The sequence below is a fragment of the Lemur catta genome, chromosome 8 (assembly GCF_020740605.2).
Source record: "Lemur catta isolate mLemCat1 chromosome 8, mLemCat1.pri, whole genome shotgun sequence".
Taxonomy (NCBI): Eukaryota; Metazoa; Chordata; class Mammalia; order Primates; family Lemuridae; genus Lemur; species Lemur catta.
The window spans coordinates 97,778,440-97,798,534 of NC_059135.1; the positions used below are offsets into that span (position 1 = coordinate 97,778,440).

Consider the following 20,095-nt stretch of genomic DNA (forward strand, 5'->3'; position numbering starts at 1 on the left):
TTGTTAGACTAAACCTATAGTATGTGAGAAATTTTTAAACTACTCTAATTTGAGAAATTCTTATACCATTACAAAATTATGATAATTATTATAATTATGAAAAGTCATGAAATTATTTTCACTTGCTGGTCACATTAGAGTTTGCTTAATACAACCTTAGAAATTCTAATATAATATCTCTAAATAAATTGATAAAGGTGATGCTCACTTTGGCAACACATATACTAAAATTGGAATGATACAGAGAAGATTAGCATGGCCCCTGTGCAAAGACAACACACAAATTCATTAAAAATTTTATATTTTTAGCAGAAGGAACTTACAAAGGAAAACCCATCAGGCTAATGCAGAATTCTCAATTGAGACCTTGTAAGACAGAAAGGATTGGGAACCCATCTTCAGTTTTCTTAAACAAAATAATGGCCAGCCTAGAATTTTGTATCCTGCAAAACTAAGTATCTTATGTGAGGGAGAAATAAAGACTTTTTCAGAAAAACTAACACTGAGTTAATTTATCAAGATCAGATCTGCCCTTCAGGAAGTACTCAGATCTGGATTATACATCCATCAGCACAGTAGAAACCCACTGGTGTAAAATTACACAAAAACTATAGATCAGAGCCCATATAAAATAATGGCTCAAGAGGTAAAACAAAGCAATAAGGTTCTACCCAACAGAATGAACAGAAATGGATCCCCTTTATCAATTCTTTCAATAAATGTGAACAGTTTGAATTCCCCACTGAAGAGACATAGGCTGGCTGAATGGATAAAAAAATATAAGCCAAGAATTGGCTGTCTCCAGGAAAAATACATAACCCACAAGGACTCATTCAGACTCAAGATGAAGGGATGGAAAAAATTATGCCATGCAAATGAAAATCAAAAGATAGCAGGTGTAGCTATTCTCAGATAACATAGACTTCAAAAAATGATAGTGAAGAAAGAAAAGATGGTCATTACATAATGGTAAAGGGAGAAATTCATCAAAAAGGCACAACAGTCCTAAATATTTATGCACATAACACAGAAACATCCAGATTCATAAAGCAATAAACAAAGCAATAAACAGCAACATCATAATTGCTGGGAACTTCAACACCCCACTGACAGAACTGGACAAAACCTCCAAGCAGAAAATAAATAAATAAACACTAAGATTAAACAGAACTCTAGGGCAAATGTGCCTAAAAGATATTTACAAAAGATTCTACCACAAAACTACTGAATATACATTCTCATCAGCACATGGAATATGCTCTAAGATTGATCACATCTTAGGCCACAGAACATGTCTCAACAAATTCAAAAAAATTGAAGTCATACCATATATCTTATCAGATCATAGTAGAATAAAATTAGAAATCAACTCCAACAGGAACACTTAATTCTACACAAAGTCATGGAAATTAAACAACCTACTGCTAAACAATTATAGGATCAAGAAAGAAATTAAGGTGGAAATCAAAAGATTCCTTGAACTAAATGACAAAGGCGACACAAGTCATCAAAATCTGTGTGATTCAGCAAAAACAGTCCTAGGGGAAGATTCATATACTTAAATCCCTACATCAAAAAGACAGAAAGACCACAAATCAACAATCTAATGAATCACCTCAAGGAACTAGAAAATGAAGAGGAAACCAATACCAAACCCAGCAGAAGAAAAGAAATAACTAAGGTCAGAGCACAACTAAATGAAATAATAACAAGAATAATATAATTGATTAATAAAAAGTTGCTTCTTTGAAAAGATAAACAAAATTGATAGATTTCTTGCTATATTAACCAGAAATAGAAAAGGGACAACTCAAATAAAGTTAATTAGAAATGAAAAAGGAGATGTTATAACTGATATCACAGATATACAAAATATAATCTGTGAATAATATAAAAATCTCTATGAACATAAACTAAAAAATGTTGAGGAAATGGACAAATTTCTGTAAACACACATCCTTCCAAGACTCAGTCAGGAAGAAATAATACTCCTAAACAGACCAATTATGAGGAATTAAATTGAGAAAGGAATAAAAAATCTTCCAACAAAAAAAAATCCCTGGGCTGGATGGTTTCACAGTCGAATTTTATCAGACATACAAAGGACAATTGATATCTATACATCAGAAAATATTTCATAACATGAAGAAGCAAGGAACCCTCCCTAACTCATTCTATGAACCCAGTACAATCTTGATATCAAAGTCAGGAAAGGAAACAACAACAGAAAACTATCGACCAGTATCCCTTATGAACATAGATGCAAAAATCTTCAGTAAAATTCTAGCAAATAAATGTAGCAGCACACCAAAAAAAAAAAAAAAAAAAAAAAATCCTACACTACAAAATGGGCTTCATCCCAGAGATGCAGGGATGCTTCAACATGCATAAATTCATAAATGTCATTCAGCACATAAACGGAAGCAAAAACAAAGATAATATGATCATCTCAATAGATACAGAAGAAGCATTAAAAAATACAACACTCTTTTATGATAAAAACTCTTAACAAAATAAGCATAGGTGAAACAAACCTCAATATTATAAAAGCCATATACAACAAACACACAGCCCACATCATACTGAATGGGGAAAATTTGAAAGCATTTCCACTCAGCACTGGAAAAAGACAAGGATGTCTATTGTCAGCACTTCTATTCAACATTATGCTGGAAGTCCTAGCCAGAGCAATCAGACAAGAGAAGAAAATTAAGGGTATCCAAATGGGGAAAGAGGAGGCCAAACTATTGCCCTTTGCTGATGATATGATCTTATATCTAGAAAACCCCAAAGATTCTACCAGGAGACTCCTGAAATTGACAAATAAATGCAGCAAAGCCTCAGGGTACAAAATCAAAGTACACAAATCAGTAGCATTCCTATACACCAAAAAGTCAAGCTGAGAATCAAATCAAAGACTTAATACATTCCACAATGGTTACAAAGAAAATAAAATACCTAGGAATATATTTAATCAAGGAAGTGACAGATCTCTACAAAGAGAACTATGAATCCCCGAGTAAGGAAATTGTAAATAATGTAAGCAAATGGAAAAGCATATCATGCTCGTGGATCAGCAGAATTATTATTGTTAAAATAACCATACTACCCAAAGTGATTTACAGATTCAATGCAATCCCCATCAAAATATCAACGTCATTTTTCACAAATCTAGAAAAAAATTATTCTACACTTCATTTGGAACCAGAAAAGAGTGCAAAGAACCCAAGCAACCTTAAGCAAAATGAATAAATCTAGAGGCATCACTTTACCTAACTTTAAGCTCTACTTCAAGGCTAGTAACCAAAACAGCATGATACTGGCACAACCAAAGGGACATAAACCAATGAAACAGAATAAAGAATGCAGGTATAAAGTCATCTACATATTGTTATCTGATCTTTGACATAGTAGACAGCAATATACACTGGGGAAAAGAATTCTTATTGAATAAATGATGCTGGAATAATTGGATAGCCACATGTGGAAGAATGAAACAGGATCCACACCTCTTACCGTTCCCTAACATTAATTCAAGATGGATAAAAGACTTACATCTAAGACATGAAACCATATGAGTTCTACAAGAAAATGTTGGAAAATCTCTTCTAGATATCAGCCTAGGCAAAGAATTTATGAAGAAGACCTCAAGGGTGATTATGCAACAAAAAAAATAAATAAATGGGACTTGTTTAAATCAAAAAGCTTCTGCATAGCCAAAGAAACAATCAATGGAGCAAATAGACACCGTAAAGAAGGGGAGAAAGTATTCACATGCTATTCGTTCAATAAAGGGCTAATAAGAAGAATCTACAAAGAACTCAAGCAAATCAGCAAGAGAAAATCAAACAACCTCATTAAAAAGTGGGCAAAAGATTTGAACTGAAGCTTTTCAAAAGAAGACAGATTAATGGCCAATAAGCATATGAAAAATGCTCAAGGTCAGTAATCATCAGAGAAATGAAAATCAAAACCACAAAGAAATAGCACCTAACCCTGGTGAAAATGGCTTTTGTCAAAAGATCCCGAAACAGTAGATTCTGGCATGGATGCAGAGAGAAAGGAACATTTATACACTGTTGATAGGACTGCTAACTAGCGCAACCTCTATGGAAAATAGTATAGAGATTACTCAAAGAACTAAAAGTATATCTACCATTTGATCCAGCAATCTCACTTCTGGGTATTTACCCAAAGGAAAAAAAAAGTCATTTTATCAAAAACACTTGGACTTGAGTGTTTGCAGCAGCACAATTCACAATTGCAAAGATGTGGAATCAACCCAAGTGCCCATCAATTTTTGAGTGGATTAATATAATTTGGTATATGTATACCCTGGAGTACAACTCAGACATAAAAAAAGAATTAATACCTTTTGAAATAATTTGGATGGAAATGGAGATCAGCCTCCTAATTGATACATTGAAGAATGGAAAAACAAGCATCAAATGTATTCACTATTAAATTGGAACTAACCAATCAGCACTCATGTGCACAGATGGAAGTAAAACTCAATGGAAATCATGCAGATTGGAGGGGGGATGAGGTGATGTGGAAATCAGACTTTATGTGTACAATGTACACTGTCTGGTTAATGGACACACTTACAACTTTGACTCAAGTAGTACAAAAGCAATCCATGTAAACAAAACATAATATTTCCCCATAATATTCTGAAATAAAAAATAGAAAAAAAAACAAAGTGATAACACTGTTAGATTATTTAAAAAATAGAATTAATAAAACATAGAATTAATTTCTTCAACTCATAGTTCAGCAATTCATAGTTCAATATAAATAATTACTGGAACAACAAATACTGTAAATTTCTTAGAAAAATTAAAATCTACATGATGAAAATATAACTATATTACTCTTACTCAAATTTATAATACAATTTCAATCCAAATTTCATAAGAATTTCAGCAAGCTTTCCATTTGGAACTGGCATTTCAAAACAAAATACTCATAAGGACAAATAGCTGTGAAAATGACAAATACTTTTTAAAGTTCTTTTCTTTTTCAAGATTCCAATACTTTTTAAAATATATTAATTACCATCAAGCTGCAACACAAGTATTGTATTAAAAAAGAAAGAGACAAATGAGAAGGATAGAAATTAGGACTCTGAAGGAAAGTAATATTTTATTTCAGTGGGGAAATGATGGTTCATTTAATAAGTGATTATGGAAATTTTGATTATATATTTAGATTAAAGCAAAACAAAAAAGTTTGTGTTCTTATATCACAGCATCTGTAAAGATAAATGTAAAGCTGAATAAATTTTGGCATAATAAATAAAATGTTCAAAATTCTTGAGACAATTTCGGAGGCTATATAAACTTGGCAAGGTGAGAGCAATTTATATAAGAAATCCAGAATCTATGGAAACAAATAACATTTGGCTATATAAAAATGTAAATGTAAAATAATGCATAGTTTTAAAAATGCCATACAAAGCAAAAAGACAAATACTATATTTGGAACAAACTATTTGCAATTCATACTATAAAGAAAGTGTGTGTATAGTATTAATTATCAAACTAGGTCCCAAAATTTATGAGAAAATAAAATGCATATAAAAATTGGCAAAGTATATGAGTAGGCAATGCAAAAAAGCAAAAAATCAAAATTTTCTTTAGTCAATTATCCCTAGAATAGATGCGGAGAAAGTTCTATCTTCATATATATCTCCTATGTTTTCATATATATCTCATGCAGTGTGGTATATGGTGATTGAATTCTAAAGTATTATTTTGAAGAGGAATCTGTCAGTATCTATTAAAATTCAAAATACAAACAGTGTTTGACCTAGTAATCTCACTGGTGGGAATCTTTTTTTAGAGAGTTAAGAAGTTAAGGCATTGGAAAGTATAGTTTTACGTACTTAGAGAATTATTTGTAATGCTGCACAACAAGCAAGCAAGGAAACAAAAACAACTTGGAAACACCTTGATGTCTATCATTAAAGGGATGAATTTGGTGAATTTGTATTTTGAAATAGTTAGTGGTTATTTAAAAGGTTATATTGTCTTCTTTAATAGATATGGGGAAAGGTTGAGTGAGAAAATCAAGGAATGGAGAAATGAACAAAAACATATTCCTCTCCATGTAAACTTACGTTTTCATGTTTATTGAATACTGAGAAAGATGTTAATGTAAAGGTATCTAGACAGATTGTTAACATTACTTATCTTGAAGGTAGCAAGTGAGAATGGGGCCCCTATATAGTTAGTAGAAATCTAAATTCATACTGTTTTTAGAAAGTATTTTAAAGATGACATTTTTAGAGCAGTAGGTAGCTATATACATCTTTATTTCTGCTTCTGGGAATTTATCCAAAGTAAATAAATAAAAAACAAAAAAAATGTTTATGCATGTTGTTTATTACAGGATAATATACAATAAAAAGTTAAGAAGACCTGATAGAAAAAGTAATTTAAATATGCAGCTTTGGAGGAATAAGTAAACATACTACAATGTTGCCATCACCCCACGATTCTATGACAATGTAAAATTAATAATACAATGACTATGAAGTGACATGGAGAAATACTTGTTAGAATGGTAAGGTCCCAAATCAAGAAGAGTATGGAATTATATTTACATCATGATGAAAATACAAATCAATTATAAAAACTAGTCAGCAATTGGGAGATTATGTAGAATGAAAACAATTTTTTGGGGGGGTGGCTACATTTTCATTAATTTTTTTTTCTTTTCTTTTGACTTTGACTGCTTAAACTTTTTAGAATAGCAATCAATTAAAACATTCAACAAATTTTTTGATTGCCTACTTCGAATCCTATATTTTGCTGAATATACACTGGTGAAAATGGCCCAAAGGGGCTCTGGCATTGTAGAGCTTATCAAGAGAGAGCCTAGTGTCAAACAAATAATTACACAGGTAAATACGCACTTACACTCGGGGTAAATGCTATTGAATGAAAACACAGGGCCCTATGAAAATGATGACAGGCATTGGGGTACGTTCCCAAGGAAGTGAAGTCTGAAGGACCAGCCAGATTGTCCAGGTGTTGGGCCAGAGTTGAGGGGGATGGGTGATGATGAGAGTGACAACGAACAGGTTGCAAGCAGGTTGTACGCAGCCCCAACAAGGAGGAATAGAGTTTGTGAATATGGAAAATAATTTCATTGCCTTCCTCGTCCTTTACTGGACACATTGGAAGTGTCAGGCACACAATTTCTCAGGTGGTCCCCATTGCCACGGTGGCAAAATATTGGTACTTGTGTCTTTCCTGCCTTGTTTCCTCATGTTCTCATAGCCTTGCCTGGGTTCATTGCCCAAAAGAACCATTGCACCCAAATCCTTGCCTCAAAGTCATTTTGAAGGGCAATCCAAGCTAGGACTTTCCTGTCCTAGAATTAAATATTGCATAGCAGATGTGGAACATCCAATATTATGCCTGATGCATTACACATATCTTATCATTCCTCCAGGCTCTTAGTGTCTCCTCAGTTTGGAAATCCTGCTCCATCTGCTAACCATTGAGGCTATGTAACCATTCTTATTGTCATTTGTCTTAACTCATAGGGAATTTAACAATACAAAAAATAAAATGATTAACGATTCATATTCAGTCCTGCTTCTTTTGTAGTAAAAGATCAATGGAAGAGGTATGCCCTTCCTCTTTCTGTTTGTTCTTTTCTCTGAGAGGGGTGTGGATACAAGGGTGAGGTGTCATAGACTGTACAGACAAGAACAACCCTGTAGGGATATTGGAGTATCATGACAGTAGGGACCTGGCTCACTGGCGAGTGGAGCTGCCACTCCAGCCTTGGGCTGCCATGCTTACATCTTTAAGCCTCTGATATTTTGAGTCTCAATGAAACAGCTGAACTCATAAACCTAATTAATATTCACCAAAAGCCAAAAGTACATACATTTAGAATGTCCAAGCTAACATCTGTAAGCATCCTTAGGTATAAAGCCACATGAAAGAACAAAACTGTACCAATACATGTCTTTATAGGTATTTTTTAATAAAGTATGAAACAGTATATATGGGCATTTGACTTTTTACTACATCTAGATTAAAAAGCCCAGAGTTTCAAACTAAATTGTCACCATAGCCCCAGTTTTTGTTGATTTTTTAAATTAATGCTTATATTCCAAATGGTATATTTGTGAAGTTAAAATAATTTGTCTGTAGTTTCCATTTCTGGCAGTATGTGGACTAGATAGCTGAGGAAATTTCCAAATCAAAAATTAAAGCATTTATTGTTTTGAAACTTTTTGATAAAGGCCATTCTCACTGGAGTTAGGTGATATCTCACTGTGATTTTGACTTGCATTTCCCTAATAAATAGACATGTCGAACACTTTTTTATGTTTGTGGGCCATCATTCTGTCTTCCTTTGAAAAGTTTCTGTTCATGTCCTTTGCCCACTTGATGGGGTTGTTTGACTTTTTCTTGTTAATCTTCTTAAGTTCTATATAGATTCTTGTTAGCCCTTTATCAGATGTGTAGCATGCAAATATTTTCTCCCATTCTGTCGGCTGTCTTCGCTCTAATGATAGTGTCCTTGGCTGTGCAGAAGCTTTTTAATTTGGTCAGTTCCCATTTATTTATTTTTGTTGCCACTGCGATTGCTTTGAGGTCTTCTTCATAAATTCTTTGCCTAGGCTGATGTCTATAAGAGTTTTCCCTACATTTTACTTTAGAATTCTTACAGTTTCATGTCTTAGGTTTAAATCTGTTATCCATCGTGAGCTGATTTTTGTGAGAGGTGAGAGGTGGGGATCCAGTTTCAGTCTTCTGCATGTGGCTATGATTTTCATCTTAATTTCATTATTGACCTAATAATTGTGCAGTTTCAGGATTTCCATGACTTTTTGTAGAATTCAGCGTTTCTCTTGGAATTGATTTCCAGTTTTCTTCCAGTGTGGTCAGAGAAGATACATGGTATGATTTCTATTTTTTTTAATTTGATGAGACATGTTTTGTGGCCTAAGATACGATCAGTCTTAGAGAATGTTCCATGTGTTGATGAGAAGAACCTATATTCAGTAGTTTTGAGGTATCCTGTTCTGTCAATGCCTGTTAGGCCCATTTGTTCTAGAGTCTCCTTTAAGTCCTGTGTTTCTTTATTTATTTCCTGCTTGAACAATCTGTCCAACTCTCTAAGTGGGGTGTGGAAGTCCCTAGCAACTGAGATGCTGCTGTTTATCTCTTTGCTTGGATCTTGCTTTATGAATCTGGGTGCTTCTGTGTTAGGTGTATAAATATTTAGGATTGTTATGTCTTCTTATTGGAATACTCTCTTTACCATTACATAATTACCATTATTGTCTTTTTTTACCATTGTTGATTTAAAGTCAATTTTATATGCCATGAGAATGGCTACACCTGAAAATATGGAATGCTTCATGAATTTGCGTGTCATTCTTGTGCAGGAGCCATCCTAATCTTCCCTGTATTGCTCCAATTTTATTATATGTGCAGCTGAAATGAGCACCCAATTTTTTTAATGCGATAAATATTTGTCAAAGCCCAATTATATGCCTGGTAATATGGTAGACATTTTTCAAGCAATCAAAAATATTGTTGAATAAATAGACTCTCAGTATATTATGTAGCCAATATTTTTCATTGAAACTTCTCAACTTATTTCAACTAGGGAGACTCTGTTAATTTTTTATATGAATACAGAACTGTTATAAAGTGGTAGGGAATTTGAATTACAGTGTACAGCTTTCATACTACATTTCTCTCCACTACACTTGATCTTAGCCAAATGTCCAAGAAACAATCATATAATAAAATATTCTATTATGATAAAATCTAATCATTTGAATTTTAGAAAATGTAAAGAATAAACTAAAACTGAAAGGAGGAAAAATCACTCATATTCCAAAACCTAGAAACAATTCTTGTTGATATTTCAAGTATTTTTCTAGTCGTCTTACATGCATATTGTGATTTCATGGTTATAAACATAATATAAAATCAATTTTTTATGCTTCAGTTTCAATACCTCCATCCGGTATTTTTTGGAAGGCATATCTTTTATAAAATGAAGAATTCTGCCAGACATAGTAAAATGTACGTGGGTTTTTAAAAAATCGGTATGAAAGAATAGAAGATATTTTTATGTACCCTATATGTTTTGGACATTTATAATGGAATGGATTTCCACCTCTTTTTCCTGGTTTGGTTTCATATCTATTTTATATCATGGGAATGGATTGACTAACTCATAAGATCTCTGCGGGCTGCTAGTGTTTCTCCCAGTACATTGATAAACAGAAATCCTATTCGACATTCAGTGCCTATGTGATCTTAGAATTTGGCAAATTCTAGCTTGCAGTAAATTTTTAAAGGATTACTAACCATGGGTTTCAGGGCTTGTCAATCTTTTAGTGAGCACTCTATCAGGACTAATATAAACCTATTAACGTTAATGAAAATGAACAATGAAAGGAAATGTTGAACAACATTTTGTTGATTTCTAAGGTAGGGAATAAGGGCAAAATGAACACAAGGAAAATAAGCTGTCACCTGATTTGAAAAGGTGATGGTTTTTAAATAAAGAGGAAAAATACAGTGTAAAAGCTTACCATAAAAAGCAGACTAAGATTTCTTTTGATGGCAGCTTTTTACATTCACCAAATACAAATCAATTTCTTTGAGGTCTATTCCCTTCTCCCAAATATTCTCTTAGCCTCTGTTGTTATATTCAAAATGCTGAATATACAAAGAAAGGAAAAAAGCCACAATTCACACAATACACCAAACTAATTTCATTTTGAGGGTGAACTGAATTGGAAAAAATCTCATTTTCTTAAGAAAACTTTGTATCTCATAAAGTCTTTATGTGCTTTGCAGGAACATGCCTTTGCCCTAAGGAGATGCCTGTGCCTTGTCAGGGGAGGTTGTGAGAGAAAAAGGAAGAAGAAGAAAGAAGAAAACAACCTTTCTTTCTACAAACAAAGTGCAAAGACATAGACATTTTAATTCCATCATGTCTGCATTATTTCTGGGTTGATCAATTATTTTTCCCCAAGCAAACCCTCACTTATCTGCTTTTCTCTTGCTTCTGCCTGTGCAAATCACAGCCTGCTTTTAATTACACCAGGCCCACTCTCACCTGATAATAACGAAGTGAAAATAGAAAGTGCATTAAGCAGCTTCAGAGGGATTTTCTATGCACTGTAATGACCTTTCAATATGAATTCTTCCCGAGGAAAGAAGGATTTATATTTTTCATATTGTATAGGAAGTTGTTCTTTGTTATAAGATGTCACTTGCAATCTGTAGTGGCATTTGACTAAAGGTGTAAAAATGTCATATTTTACCATTGACAGATCCAGTTAGTTCTCCCTTGTCATAGGATAAGGGGCTTTTTCATGCATATATATGACAGCTCGAGATGTTCTTTCAATTGGATTTTCTTTCCTTGAGTTATTAAATATTCAGGATGTTCATTACGCCCCATAGCCTGAATAATATAAGATTAGTGGGAAACCTTTGTGGGAAATTTTATTATCATTATTAATATTAATCATGTGTGCTTCACTCATTTTTCTACATTGCAAACTCAAATGTCAATAGAATAAGTAAACCACACACCCCCTTACCTATGGGTAAAAAAAGCACTTTAGAGTGAAAACAAGAACATTTTTTATCTTAGATTTTCAAAGAGTAAAGAGAAAGAGACAATGGGAGTCCATCTTTCCAATTGCTTATGCTAAAGATAACAATTTGGCAGGTGGGAAAACTAAAGTTCCAGAAGTGAAAAAGTTTTCCAATGCAAAGCATGTTGGAAGTAGAAGAAATGGAACTGCAACCCAAGACTTCTTTATTCCCTAGACGAGGCACCTCCCACTGCTTCTCACTGCCTTGAGAAAGTTGCCTAAAGTCATTGCTGTCTCCACTGCTCAGTTACAATGGAGTTCTGGAAAGCCAGTAATCACATTCAGAATTTCTTTTACTCAGAATTCAAACCCTGAGTATGTTGTATAATTGAAACTAACAACTATCTCCCTTGTATGGAATCAAAATCATTTCTCACAGTTGGAGCACATTCTTCAACTTATCAATGTGCTCACATATATTTTTACAACAGCACCTGCAAAGTGCATGCATGAATAAATGAATGAAAGCTCTGATCTAATTCTGTGAGTCACAAGCTAATAGTGTAGCGCTATGGCATGCGAGAACGGAGACTCCTTAGCGCATGCAAGCGCTTCATTGATCTGGCCATACCTCATTTTTCTGACCTCTCCAGCACACTTCCGCTTTCCGCATGACTACACAGCCGCAGTGCACTACGGTCTGCTCTACAAAGCCATGCATTTGCTCACGCTACGCCTTTGTTCATTCTGCCATGTCTTTCAGGAGCATTTTTTGGTCATAACTCTTCATGAAAAATTTTCTTTTTTTTTTTGCTTATCCATACCTTAGTTCTCAGCTTAGATTTCAGCTCCTTCAAGAAGGCACCTCTAGCACTCCTCAAGCATGATTTGTGACTCTCCCAAGAGCAATTATCACCTTATTTTTTAACTACTGTCTAGAATTTCTGTAAGCTACTTGAGAGCAGAAATGTTATTTATGTATTCCTTTATTCCAAACACCCAGCAGTTTCCTGTGGCTATAGGTATGCAGTAAAGATTTTTGGAATAAATAAAAATTAAATTATTCACTGAAATGTAGTTAGGCATAAATATAACAAAGTTAGTCAAACATTTTGTCTCTATATCTCCCTCGTTTTGTGAACTCAGCAAGGTGGAAAACCTCATGTCTTTGGAGCAGAACAGAGACGTTGACATTCACTCCCATTGTGGTATAACCAAAAGAGGCTCTTTCCTAACCAGCATAATGCCGATTACAAAAACACTCTGATAGAGTTAGTGGAAAGCTGAAATGGAATAATGCATGTGCTTTTCCTGGCACAGAAATTTCTCCATACATATTAGCTATTACGATTCATTATTTTTTCTTTTTTTTGCCTGTCCCTTCAGTGTTGACCCCTTTCAGGTTTACGCCATGGGTTCCTTCCTCTCTGAGTGTGGACTCCAACTGGGCGTTTTATCCAAACCATGCCTGCAGTGACCACCCTTCTGGTCATGGCTGCCAGGTCCTTTCTGAATTCTGTTTCTCTCCGGATGCCTCTACCTGGATGTCCCAAAGGAACTTTAAACCTTTCAAATTGGTATAACCAAGAGGCCAAGAGTCTCTTTATCATACTCAGTGTAAATATTCATATATGTTCCTATAAAAATATCAATGTATTTATTAATAGGGTGCTGTCCCTGACTCTGATGGGAGTGTGTTGTGATAAATGAAATATAGGCCGGGCGAGGTGGCTCACGTCTGTAATCCTAGCCCGCTGGGAGGCTGAGGCTGGTGGATCGCTCGAGGTCAGGAGTTTGAGACCAGCCTGAGTGAGACCCCATCTCTACTAAAAATAGAAAGAAATTATCTGGACAACTAAAAAAATATATATAGAAAAAATTAGCCGGGCATGGTGGCGCATGCCTATAGTCCCAGCTACTTGGGAAGCTGAGGCAGTAGGATCGCTTAAGCCCAGGAGTTTGAGGTTACTGTGAGCTAGATTGACGCCACGGCACTCACTCTAGCCCGGTCAACAAAGTGAGACTCTGTCTCAAAAAAAAAAAAAAGAAATATGTACTGTGTGTTCAGTTATGTGCCAAGAATTTTGAAAGGACGTTGTAATCTTAATACCTTTTTATTAGGTTGTTATGGGGATTAAATTGAGTGAATGCATGTAAAGTAATTAAAACTATGACTGACACATTGTGAGCAATGAATAGACTTTAGATTTTATTATGATATACAAAACTGAACTAATTCTATGCCTTTTTAAACTTACTATTTCTCATGTAATTCCTACCTTAGATTTTGGCTCTTTTAGCTTCTTTGCTTCTTAGTCCATATATTAGTAATTCATCATCAACGCTTCACTCCCCCTAAACCTCAACCTCATCCAGTCCATCTCACAGGCAGGCCAGGTCTACTTCCTAAATATGTTTCTCTTAATGTTTTATATGTTTAATTTCCACTGTTATACTTTCCTCATCAACACTGCCATCCTTAAGTTCAGGCTACATTGCAGTCATAATTTTTAAACTTTTTTAAATTAAAAATTTAATGCACCCATGTTAAAAAAATCAGAGACAAACAAAAAAGTGAAAAAAAGTGTTTCTCCCACCCTAGGTCTCCAGTTCCCCTTTTCAGAGGCAGCTACTAGAATTGTACCTGAGCAGTGTGCTACACAATCTCTCTCCCTCTCTCCTCTCTCGCACCCCCCCACACACAGTGTATACCTTTTGTTTTTTCCACACAGGAAACACATTTTTTACACTTACAATATTGAGTTTCTCCCCTATTAGTAGTTGCAAGCTCCTCACTCTTTCTAGGTTTGTGGAGCACTCCCTCATACTGAATTCCACATTTCTTTAGCACACTCCTACCTCTGGGCAATTAGGTTGTTTCACTCTTTTTCTTCTACAAACAAATACTTTGTTGAACATTCTTTCACAAAAAATTGATGCACAGGTGAAAGGAAATATGTAAGATAACTTTCTGGAACTGGAACTTTAGTATCAAGGATATATGCAATTAAAATTTTGATTAACATTTTTAAGCTATCCTCCATATATTATTACATGGCAATGATTTATTCTGCTGCAGTTCGTGATATACTCATTTTCCCAATGCATCAAAATTTGTATTTTAAAATATTTTTTTTCACCAATCCAGGGGGTAAAAAGTATTATATATTTTTGCATTTAAAATTATTTTGCATTTTTGATATTATGCATATGGTTGTAAATTTAGTCATAGATTTATATAATTTCAAATGAATTTATTTTTATTCAGTTATTGAATTTTTATTAAGTTCTTTATATCTTAAATGAATTTACACTTTCTTATCACACACACTGTACTTTTCCACTAGTTTGTAAGATGTCTTTCAGCTTTGTTCATGTAATTTTTTATGTGGAAATCTTACATTTTTATTAATATTTTCAAATGTATCCATCTTTCCTTTTCTGGATTCTGTATTTTGCATCCATCTTTCCTTTTCTGGATTCTGTATTTTAAAGTCTGTCTCTACTCTAATTAATTTTCATATAAAATTTCCCTATTTTAAATGTTAATGTCTTTTTGATTCCTTTTAAAAATGTAAATCATTGATCCACCTGTAATTTACTTTGTTGTGAGAATAAAGTTTGAAATCTAGCAACTTTTAAATATGTTATAAAAAGTTGATTTCCCTCTAATTATTCTTCTTTTGCAAAAATATCCTGACTATTGTTGTATGTTTATTTTTCATATGGGCTTTTGAATGAGCTTGCCCATACTCTCCTTTCAATAAATCTTGTTAATATGTTTATTCAAATCCAATGGAATTCCCAAAATAATTGTTGAATAATTATGATCTTTATAAGATTGTCTCTCTAGCTAAGAAATAAATTATTTTCATAGTCAAGACTTATTTGAACTCCCAAATAGTTTTCATGTTTTATTGTAATTGGAAATGGAATTTTTTACTATAATTTATGGTTGCTCTTATTTGCATGTAAGGATGTTATCAGATCAATTATTTTATAACTAAATGAGTTACAAATTATATTAGAGCTTTTAATAATCATTTGGCCAATTCAGTTCTATTCTTTCACCATCTTTCGTCAGTCTCAATCCTGACAGCCCACAGTAAAGGGAGTAGAGGAAATCTGAACAGCAGACTTCTACTGTAGCTAAAAATTGCTACAGAGGTAAGGGACAGTGGCACTCCTATCAGCCAAAAATACCCTTTAAGGAACAATTCAAATTTGTAGAACAAGTCTGATGATATGGACCTGCAACTACAGATTTATTTTCATTCATTGCATTTAAACTCATGATAAAGTAGCATGGACCTACTACATCCAAACAATTTTTTCACACAATTCCACTTCCTCCTTTCATAATCTAATGCTTTGCAAGTGTCATACATCCTTCCAAACCCCTCCCTAGATTTTCCTTCAATACGCCATTATCTAGATCACATCTTGCTCTGCTCCAAATCAGTATCTAATTAATCTTCATGTTCATTTTCTTATTATAAAATCATTACCATAAGCAGAGAGCTCTATTGCCACTGCAATTAAAAGGAAAGCCTGGACAATTTGCCCTTAATTTAAACACAAAATTTATTTTTTTGAGATGATTCTTTAAGATAGATCCTTTCCTGAAGTTTAAGAAATGTAAATTTTCTACAATTGTCCAGTATCCTTCTCCCTATTTTGTTTGTCTTGCTTTATTTTCAATTTGTACACTTCCCTTATTTATTAGCATCTCTGTTTATGTATTTTAATTAACATTGCTAACAGCTCTTCCAATACACTGTACAGTTCCACTGATCATTATTGTCCAATCAACACTTTCAGTTCATAAACTTATAATTTCCTGGACTATCACTATATAATATTATATTCACTTTTTAAAAATAAAGACATCTTTTTCTTTAATTTAATTTTTAAACATAAAAATTTAAGCTTGTTGCATATTGTTGCATTTTTTCTTTTAGTGTTTGTCTAATACTTATTTTCTCATTGTTTTTCTTTGGATGATTGTGGCAACTTCACCAGTATAATCTAAATATTTGTTGAAATTCAGCATTTTTCTCTCTGGGGTGCAGTACTCTCTTTCTAACTCTTAATGTATATTTTTCTTTATTTAAAGAAAATGCCACTATTATATATTTAAGTATCTTTTATTCTTACATCTATATTATTTTTTTCTGGAATAACTCATTTAAAAAATATTATGTGTTTTCTCCTCTCTTCCCCTGCCATTACTTAAGCCATTCTCTACACTGAATCAAGAACGATCTTTCTAAAATATAAACATAGAAGTCATAGACTTGTAACAGGGACAGCTCAATTTGAATGAAATAAAATAGATGTATTTGGAAGCTAAGAAAGAAAAGGTGATAAAAAGACTCTAAAAGCCCTTGAATTCTGGGTCAAGATGTTCTGAATTTGTGTACTGGTCATAGCAACCATTAGGAGGTGTTAAATGGGGCACATGCTCAAAGCAGGACTGTAGGAAGAACAACTTAGTGGGAATGGAGAGGAGGGGTAGAGAGCCAGAGACTCAAAGAGAGAGAAGGTGCAGTGAATTAAATAGTATTTTGGAAGAGTTAAATCAATAATGAAAGCTTTCAATTGTAGATTTTTGTTAAAAAAAAATTGAGAACAAGAGTTCCCATGGAACCATGCAACTCTAACTTGAACAAATGTCCCATTATTTATTTATTTGCCTAATTTACATAATATGAAGGCTCCATTTTCTATTAAAAAAAACTAGAAGAGAAACATATTTTTTACTCTATTTTTCCTAACACATTATTTAGAAATTGGTAACTGAAAGAAAATTATTCGCTTCATTAAGGATGTATTCTTTGCAACAGCAAATGTTTAGATGAAAAGCAGACTGAGATGAAAGAAGAAAAGAACATGTGGTTCAGTTGAACAAGATTTTCCTTTTCATTTTCATGATAGTCCTAGACACTGACTCTAAATTATTTAACTTTATTTTCTAAAGCATTTATTTCTTCTCCTAGGTGAACTATGTTTTTATTAATGTCTAACTGAATTCAGTATGACATTTTTTTGATGACTTCATAGTGAGTGGTGCTTGAAAAACCTGTGTTTAGGTCCTGGCTCCCTCCTTATATCTCTATGATCAAGCTTAATTCATTTGGAAAATTTCCGAAACAAAACATCTAAAATAAAGGTTAAGGCCGGGCACGGTGGCTCACGCCTGTAATCCTAGCACTCTGGGAGGCCGAGTTGGGTGGATCACTTGAGGTCAGGAGTTCAAGACCAGTCTGAGCAAGAGCGAGACCCCGTCTCTACTAAAAATAGAAAGAAATTATCTGGCCAACTAAAATATATATAGAAAAAATTAGCCGGGCATGGTGGCACATACCTGTAGTCCCAGCTACTCGGGAGGCTGAGGCAGTAGGATCGCTGAAGCCCAGGAGTTTGAGGTTGCTGTGAGCTAGGCTGATGCCACGGCACTCACTGTAGCCCGGGCAACAAAGTGACACACTGTCTCAAAATAAATAAATAAATAAATAAATAAAATAAAGGTTAATAATGTGCCATAATTCTAATACAGGTTGATTGTTTTGGCTAATTAAATCAAATCAAATTTAGCAAGATTTAATTCAATGAATGTAATAAACACACATTTATTAGTAGCTTAACAGTTAAAAGGGATATTAATTCAAATAAAAAGTCACACACATTACTACCATGGCCACAAATGTCATGCCCTCTGATCCAGGTAAACCACAGCAGTTCTAGCCCACCTGCTGTGAGGATCAGCTTACCTTTTTTATCATGATCCTGGATCTCCAGGATTGATTTTCAGCATGAATGCAAACTTATACTTACAAAGTACACACTAAGAGTACTCACAAGAGTATAAAATATGAATGTGCATGTCAACCAATTCACTTAATCTGAGTGATATAACTGTCAACAGAGCCAGAACTTTGTATCAACCTTATCAAAAGTTTTTCTTCCTATAGGCAAACTATTTAGGAAACTAAATAAGTGAAGACACTATGTAAAAATGAATTAAGGACTAGAATTACTGATATGTCTCACATATTTAAAGGCATTTTAATGTTTTTAGTTTTGCCAGAAAAACTGGGATGCAAAAAGTAATTTGCCATCTAATAATTCCTATAGAGATCTGCAATATGTAGTGATTTGGCATTTCTCAGAGCCTTGAATTTTCATTTCTAGCACTGACAAACAGATACAATTTGATAATGATTTAATGGCATAGCATAGCCACATAGTGGTTGAACATACATATTTTGACGTCAGCAGACATTAGTTTGAGTCCTAGATCTAGAATTTGTTAACTGGAGTATTTTGGACAAATATTTTAACCTCTCTGAGCTTATTTATAAAGTGAAAAAAAGTTACAAATCTGCACCTTAGCATATTGTCAGGTTTAAATGACGTATAGCTCCTACTTTTTTAGCAGAGTGTTTTGCACTCAGTAAGTGGCCAATATAACTGTGGACCACATGGTTATCCATGATGCCAGAACAACTGGTGGACATGCATACATGTAGAACATATGAGCTGAGAGAAGATGGACAGCTTATCACAGATGAATAAGACATGCAGCTCTATTTAAAGGGCTCATGTTCATGCACCCAGAGGTCCGGAAGCTGAAAATGACATAACTTAACCAAAATGAGCTTTGGGTTAGAGGATTGGTTTTTTGCTTTATGCTTATGTTATGTGTATTCAGTGTGTAAACCTAACTTTTCTCCTATTCTTTAAGGAGCTGTCACAAGGCCTCTTAGCAAAGTGGGCAGCGTGTCAGTCTCAGAATCTGAAGAAGGAGCTGTGAAGTGAGAAAATGAAATTCACTAAGCATAAAGCATCCTGTTATGGATCATGACAGTTCAAAGGTGAATCAAACAAAGTATCCTGTAAATATACATCTTAGTAAGACATTATAACAATACACTATGATCGATCCTGAAATGACAAGAGTAAGTACAGGTTTTGGGGGAACAAAGGAACCAGTGGAAAAATCCTGTGAGAGAAAATAATGCAAACTTATTATTCAAGGAGTTTAATGGAGCCGAAAGAACACTCACTGAGGAAAAACTAGGAGATGACATTATGTGAGAAGGGAAGGAGACCTGAAAGTTCATGCGGATTAGTGTCCTGTTTGCTGGCCTGCTAAGTGAGGAGTGTCACAAAGAGGACAGATCCTAAAGGCCCTGAGATAGCAAAAGGAAGAGTTTAGTAATTATAATAAGACAATGAAGAGGCTCTGTAAAACATTAGCAGGATGATGATATGGTTAGAGTAGCAGCCTACAAAAACAAAACAAACAAAGAAAAAGTAACTCCCAACTTATTTTGAAAATCATCACAGACAGGAGTTATGCTGAAGATTGGGAGGACGTTAGCGATGGGAGGGAAGGATGAGCAGAGCCGTGGGGTACAGAGAGTACCAGCAGAGCAGAGTCTAAATGTCGTTCAACATGTCATCTTAGGAAGTTTTTCTCATTGTGATCAT

At 34.0% G+C, this 20,095-nt stretch overlaps 2 non-coding genes across 2 annotated transcripts; one reads left to right on the top strand and one right to left on the bottom strand.

Moving 5' to 3' along the window:
* The first annotated feature begins 200 nt into the window (after nt 1-200).
* On the top strand, nt 201-307 carry LOC123644196. Its single transcript, XR_006737023.1, has one exon. It is a non-coding gene; the product is annotated as a U6 spliceosomal RNA (small nuclear RNA).
* A 9,066-nt stretch (nt 308-9,373) lies between these two features.
* On the bottom strand, nt 9,374-9,480 carry LOC123644195. The gene has a single exon (XR_006737022.1). It is a non-coding gene; the product is annotated as a U6 spliceosomal RNA (small nuclear RNA).
* Nucleotides 9,481-20,095: the final 10,615 nt, after the last annotated feature.